The sequence below is a fragment of the Babylonia areolata genome, chromosome 22, assembly GCF_041734735.1.
Source record: "Babylonia areolata isolate BAREFJ2019XMU chromosome 22, ASM4173473v1, whole genome shotgun sequence".
Lineage (NCBI taxonomy): Eukaryota > Metazoa > Mollusca > Gastropoda > Neogastropoda > Buccinidae > Babylonia > Babylonia areolata.
Window position 1 is genome coordinate 14,599,533 of NC_134897.1, and position 7,500 is coordinate 14,607,032.

At 45.2% G+C, this 7,500-nt stretch overlaps 1 protein-coding gene across 3 annotated transcripts in view; it reads left to right on the top strand.

Moving 5' to 3' along the window:
* Nucleotides 1-7,500, top strand: part of LOC143296883 (multiple C2 and transmembrane domain-containing protein 1-like) — a 143,127-nt gene that overhangs the window by 42,214 nt on the left and 93,413 nt on the right. The window lies entirely within an intron of this gene.

Sequence of the window (7,500 nt, forward strand, 5' to 3'; positions counted from 1 at the left end):
AGGGGGAATTTAGACATTCATACATAATATACATGTAAGTACTCGTGCAATCCGTGTAAAAGAAAAGCAGTTTGTAGCTTTCTATCGTTCCACTAAGAGTACATATCTCGCAGGGTCTTCTTTCCAGTTCCAGAGCCCGTATTGACTTTTACGGTGTCGACCCAACTATGAACGCCCCTCCTCTATCTCCTCCCAGACATTTTGGAACTGGTTCCGACTGTTATTGAAGGGACAAGCAGATGCAGAAATGTTTCCCAGAGGTGATCACATATTTCTGATTGTGGAGCAATGAATCAGGCACGTGCACACACATACAGACGTTAGTTATGGAACAGTATTTCGTGTATAAAACACGTGCGCACAGATACAGACGTGTAGTTATGGAACAATGTATTTCGTGTATAAAGCACGTGCGCACAGATACAGATGTTAGTTATGGAACAATGTATTTCGTGTATAAAACACGTGCGCACAGATACAGACGTTGGTTATGGAACAATTTATATCGTGTATAAAGCACGTGCGCACAGATATAGACGTTAGTTATGGAACAATGTATATCGTGTATAAAACACGTGCGCACAGATACAGACGTTAGTTATGGAACAATGTATTTCGTGTATAAAGCACGTGCGCACAGATACAGACGTTGATTATGGAACAATGTATATCGTGTATAAAGCACGTGCGCACAAATACAGACGTTAGTTATGAAACAATGAACAATGTATATCGTGTATAAAACACGTGCGCACAGATACAGACGTTAGTTATGGAACAATATATTTCGTGTAAAAAAGCACGTGCACACAGGTACAGACGTTGGTCATTGAACAATGTGTCGTGTATGAGGAACGTGGATACAGATACTGCCGCTGATTATGGAACAATGCGTATCGTGTATGAGGCATGTGGATACAGATACAGACGTTTAACAGATTAGTCTTGTTTTCGGTATTAAGACAAACTGATTTAGCAACATGAGGAACACTAGTTTGATTTTTAGAATGATCCAAAAATACTTATTCAGCTGATTGAAGCAGCTCCTGCCTCGTTCTCTGTCGTTGCCTTTGCCTCTGTGTCTGTCTCTCTCTCTCACTCGCTCACTCGCTACGTACGCACGCACGCGGGCTGGGATGCATGCGCACATTAGACACACACACACACACACACACACACACACACACACACACACACACACACACACGGAGACACAGAGCAGAGAGAGAGAGAGAGATGTAAACACTGATTATCAGGGGGACATAACGTTTTAAAGGCAAAGTTTGGCTGTGGAACTCGCCAGATGTGTCCGTCCCCCTGTGGGGATGCCGAGGGTCTTTCAGTATAAATAGCATCCCCGCCTTCTGGAAAGTCTGTGCTGGAAATTTCCTCTTTTCTATCACTCTCTTTGTTTCTGCGTTTTTTCTATCTTCTCTGTTGTCTTTTTTTTTTCTTTTTTTTTTTTTTCCTTTTCAGTCCATCCCCCTTTCTTTTTTCAAGCAAGCTTTGACACTTTTTTTTCCTCTTTTCCGCAGTCTGTGATGTACTATCTGTGCTGTTTTGCTCTGGCGATTATGTAGTGAGATGTAAACACTGGGATGGGCGCCAGCTGCCCATTCTGCAGTGTTATTTGCCTATATGTCCTTTTTCAAATGTATTTTTGTTTGGCTTTGAAGTATTGTTTTTATTTTTTTGCCTTTTTTACGATTTTTTGTAATCTGGGGATGATAAATTAACCGGAATGGCTAGCGTCCACAGCATGGCCTAGTCTTATTTGCCATGAGGAACTAAATGGTTAGGATACTGTGTCATGAACTGTGTTTTGTGGGTTTGTCTTAGTGTTTTTTTTGTTGATGTGACAGTTTTGTGTTGACGCGGTTGAACATTTATATGGTTTGACAGTCCTGATATGGCCCTGTGTGGTCGGCTGGACTATAAGTATCAAGAATGATAATAATGTAACCAAGCGCTCTGCTTACTTAAAAAACTGCTTCATACACGAGCTATAGCAGACGCCGTTTTCGCAACTGACTTGCCGGTCTACAATGACCTGCGCAGAATGTGTGGCGCCATTAATAATAATAATGATAATAATGGACATTTGTTGAGCGCTTTCCTCCCTTAAAGAGAGCTCAAAGCGTTTTACAATACACATCAAACACACACACACACGTGCGCGCAATAACTCACAAAAGAAAGAAGAAGAAAGATAATGATTTAGCGCACAATAATATAAAACAGGTTCAGAGACTACGCGTATTGCAAAATTACACACACACACACACACACACACACACACACAGAGTCAAAAGAACTAACTAATGATGATTTACTGCATTAAAGGATAGACAAGAATTCCCGGTTTGAATGCAAATCCCCTTTTAGACAAAGACTCCAACCATTTATTAAATCAAGTCTCTGTATCGTTCACTGCAGTATTATATTTGTTGTGTTTACACACACACTTTAATCAGTTAGAAGCGTGCTTGATTTCAATTTAATCGTTCGTCAGTATAAAGATTTCACCCGACGCTAAGCTTTCGTCATTTTGTCCTTCTCGCCACACACTCACTCCTTGACCAGTGTCGCTGTACGCGATTGGGTGAGCAGACAACTGTGTTTCTGACGCAGCGTATTTATTTAATATCTCCTTTGTCGGATCAGTAAACTACATGTATTATATAATGGCTAAATCGTCTCAATTCCATCTTTAAATCTATTCCAGTTTTGTTTGCCTACGTTAAACTGTTTTAACGCAGTTTGTAATTTTCAGCGACGAGCTCGCTAAAACTGACCCTCTTCAGGTGACTTAAATTAAGATTAAGAATTCGTCGTAAATATTCAACACTTCATTTTATACTCATTAGAAAGTAGGCGTTGAGCTCTTTCTTTTGCGACTTATCTGACGTAAATCGGTTCAGGAATCATTTAGAAATCTATCACTGAACACTTTGTAAGAAACACAGTTTTTGTCGGATTTGGCCTCATTTGAGCCGATCTGCTTTTCAGCACACGCGATTTTCTTTGCAGTTCGCTTAACTTGCATAAGTAGACGGAGTGAGTGATCTCTGGTCACTTTCACCTGAGCCCGTTTGCGGCGATAGCCAGCTCGCTGACCACTGACTGTTGTGTCACCCACAGTGTATGTCGCAGACCAATTCTGAGTTTAGCTCTCAGACTATTATCAAATTCATTTCGGACCAAGTGTTGTTCTAATGTCAAGTGCATATGCTTCAGTAACCTGACAATTGAGCATATAATTTTTTACTGTAGCTTGATGAAGCCTTATGTACACGAAAGTGTGTCTTCACATGTGACTGAGAACGTTGATCTTTTTTGACTTTTTGCATTCATTATCAGTTGTTTCACTTGTCAGTTTAACGACTTCTCTTTTACGAAGTCCTTTAAGTAATTTCTTGTAATTGTATTTAGATTTTTTCTTCTTTTTTTCAAATTTCACCCACATTTCACCCTCATTTGCCCAGTTTCCCCCAACCCTCCATTCATTCACATCTCCCACCCCTTCTAACCGATAATACTCAAATGTATTCATAAATACTTTAACAAAATGTCTTCAATCACCGATATGTGTGACGGGACATTAACTCTCTCCATACGAACGGCGAAAGAGACGACGTTAACAGCGTTTCACGCCAATTACCATCATCAAAATATTGCAAGCGGAAGGCACTTATACTGAAGAGGTGAATGTTGACAAAGAATACCACAATTCTGACGACGGAAGCTAGAGGTTGGGTCATTCAGACACCCACTGGACATCTGAAGGGTCTGTGTAGAGGAGAAGAGAGGACTGGCCGTACTGAGTGAGTTAAACAAAATACCTCCTCGTGGCCACAACGGACAGTGTCTTGCTACGTATCGCTGCACTGTCTTCTCCTTATCTTTTCTTCTTCTCTTATTATAACTATTGTAAATAAAACAATAGAAAAACCCTTTTGTGACTGGCCCCTATATGTTCCTGGCCTGTGCGCGGGAATTCATGTCTATTCTTTAATACAGTAAATCATCATTAGTTAGTTCTTTTGTACCGTCCCCTTATGTACCACTCGGGTACACGGCTACAATAAGAAGAATAAAAAGATGTGAGCGTAGCAGTTCGACGGAGCTTTCGATCTGCACCCCTCCCCTCAACCCCCCCTCCCCCGTCCCCCCACCTCCCAACACTCCCCATCTCTCTCTCTCTCTCTCTCTCTCTCTCTCTCTCTCTCACACACACACACACACACACACACACCCTCCATACCCTCTCTCCCTCCCATCTTCTCATCCCACCACACAGTCAGTTGTCAAAACTGACTCAGACAGTTTGGTGAATACGCCAAAATCTGCCCTGGGGACAAACCTGGCAGGGGAACATTTCCAGCTGGCGCTGTTAGGAGTCCCGAGAATGGTCTAGCTGAGTACGTGTGAAGTGTGTCCGCTCTGGCATTAGAGGAACTGACCGCTGGATGGAGAGAGAGAGACAGAGACAGACAGACAAAGACAGAGAGAGGCACACACACACACACACACACACACACACACACACACACACACACAGGAGAGAGACAGACAGAGAGAGAGACAGACAGGGAGAGCGAGAGACAGAGAAGGAGAGAGACCGAGAGAGACTGACGGAGACAGAGACACAGACAGAGAAAGAGACTGACAGACACAAACACACACACACAGAGGGAGAGAGAGGGAACTCTACCTGTTTGTCTTAATTAACGTTAGACATGACGTAGGAAGGGTTAAGAGAACCCTATTTCGGACTGACCGAGAACGTATGTTTGTTGACTGTGGCTAAAAACTCCTCAAGACTCCGGGAATAGACTGAAATGTGTTGTTGCGTTTTGAAGCTTACCGAAGGTTTACCAGATCCGGGTGGTGTGGTCTGGGTGGTGTGGTGTAGGGTGGGGTGATATGGTGTGGTGTAGGGTGATGTGGTGTGATGTGGTGTGGTGTGTGGTGTAGCGTGGGGTGGGGTGTTGTGGTGTGGTGTGGTCTGGGGTGATGTGGTGTGGTGTAGGGTGATGTGGTGTGATGTGGTGTGGTGTGTGGTGTAGCGTGGGGTGGGGTGTTGTGGTGTGGTGTGGTCTGGGGTGATGTGGTGTGGTGTAGGGTGGTGCGGGGTGATGTGGTGTGGTGTGTGGTGTAGCGTGGGGTGGGGTGTTGTGGTGTGGTGTGGTCTGGGGTGATGTGGTGTAGCTTGGTTTGGGGTGATGTGGTGTGGTGTAGCGTGGTGTGGTGTGGTGTGGGGTGATTTGGTGTAGCTTGGTTTGGGGTGATGTGGTGTGGTGTAGCGTGGTGTGGTGTGGTGTGGGGTGATTTGGTGTGGTGAGATGTGTGGTGTGGTGATGTGGTGTGGGGTGGTGTGGGGTGTGGTGTAGCGTGGTGTAGGTTGATGTGGTGTGGTGTGGGGTGGTGTGGGGTTATGTGGTGTGGTGTGGGGTGGTGTAGGGTGATGTGGTGTGGTGTGGGGTGGTGTGGGGTTATGTGGTGTGGTGTGGTGTAGCGTGGTGTGGGGTTATGTGGTTTGGTGTTGTGTAGCGTGGTGTGGGGTGATGTGGTGTTGGGTGTGGTGTGGGGTGGTGTGTGTGGGGGGTGAGGTGTGGTGTGGTGTGTGTAGTGGTTACATTTCGACTACACAATGGAAAGGTTCTGACAGTGCTATTGTAAAAATGTCGTGACTGTGTTTGCGTGCGTGCATGTGTGTGTGCGTGTGTGTGTCTGTCTGCCTGTATATCCGTGTGTACGTGTGTGTGTGTGTGTGTGTGTGTGTATGTGTGTGTGTGTGTGTGCGAGAGAGAGAGAGAGAGAGAGAGAGAGAGAGAGAGAGAGAGAGAGAGATTCATAGATAAAGATATTACCCGACAGAGAGCGAAACAGCTGTCTCCATGTTCATTGACTTCCCTCATTCACTCCCTCCCTCTCCCTCCATCCTCCCTCCATCCCCCCCCCCACCCCCCATATACATACAGAGAGAGAGAGAGAGAGAGAGAGATGCTTTGATGTTTTACTGTCATTGACTGTAAATCCTTGTGACAGGGGGGAACAATGCATTATCAGGAGACATAAGATTAAACAAACAAGCATAATATGAATCAATATTTTCACCACACACACAAATAATGCATATACAGAAAATGAGACAAACATGAAATAGCTGATAACATCGGTTAGCTCGACCATTCAAAATGAATAAATATTATTTCATACACATAGACACAATTATGTGTATCAGAGAGAGAGAGACAGACAGACAGACAAACAGACAGACACACCTTAAGCCTTTTCCCATTGCGAAAACAAAACTGTCAAAACCACTACGCCAACAAACCCCAAGTTCGTCATCAGACTGTCAAATGTTGATTGTGATCTTGATGTTCATTATGATCATACTTCCCCGCGACCACCCCTCTCCCTCCCCACGATCACCCCTCTCCCTCCCCGCGACCACCCCTCTCCCTCCCCACGACCACCCCTCTCCCTCCCCACGATCACCCCTGTCCCTAAGCCCATTCCCGCGGAGAGCCGTTAGGGCCGAAATAGCGCTAAAAGCACGTCTGTACAGCGTGCAGTATAACACAACACTGTACGGTGCACACGATGAACGATCAGTTATATGTGTTGTCTACAGCCCTAGCCGACCACAAGGGGTCGCATCAGGGCTTCTTCTTCTGCATTCGTGGGCTGCAACTCCAACGTTCACTCGTATGTATACGAATGGGCTTTGACGTGTATGGCCGTTTTTACCCCGCCATGTAGGCAGCCATACTCCGCTTTCGGGGGTGTGCATGCTGGGTATGTTCTTGTTTCCATAACCCACCGAACGCTGACATGGATTAGAGGATCTTTAACGTGCGTATTTGATCTTCTGCTTGCGTGTACACACGAAGAGGGTTCAGGCACTAAGCAGGTCTGCACGTATGTTGACCTGCTAGATCGGAAATATCTCCACCCTTTACCCACCAGGCGCCGTCACCGAGATTCGAACCCGGTACCCTCAGATTGAAAGTCCAACGCTTTAACCACTCAGCTATTGCGTCCGTCGCATCATGGCTGAAATGCTGTGAATATCAATCCTCTACAAGCTGAAGAACAGACAGACATAATTATTGATAGATACACACATGCATGCATGAATGAAACAAAGAAAATGATATGCAACTAATTAGATGAACTGCAAATTTTCATGTACGGCACACCAGAACATAGCACACACGTCCAGAAATGATCTGACTTAAAACACAAACAACAAACAAAACATGAACTTCATGATCATGTGAAGCGGTGACAACAAGACCTCAGAAACTTTCGTGAGAAAACGGGCAGAAAATGCACACGCACACACACGCGCACGCGCGCGCGCGCACGCACACACACACACACACACACACACACACACACACACACACAGGGATCACAAGGTGAAGTACAAGGAAAACGGGGAGGGGAGGGGGTGGGGCTGTAGCCTCACTGTGACGTTTTGTTCAT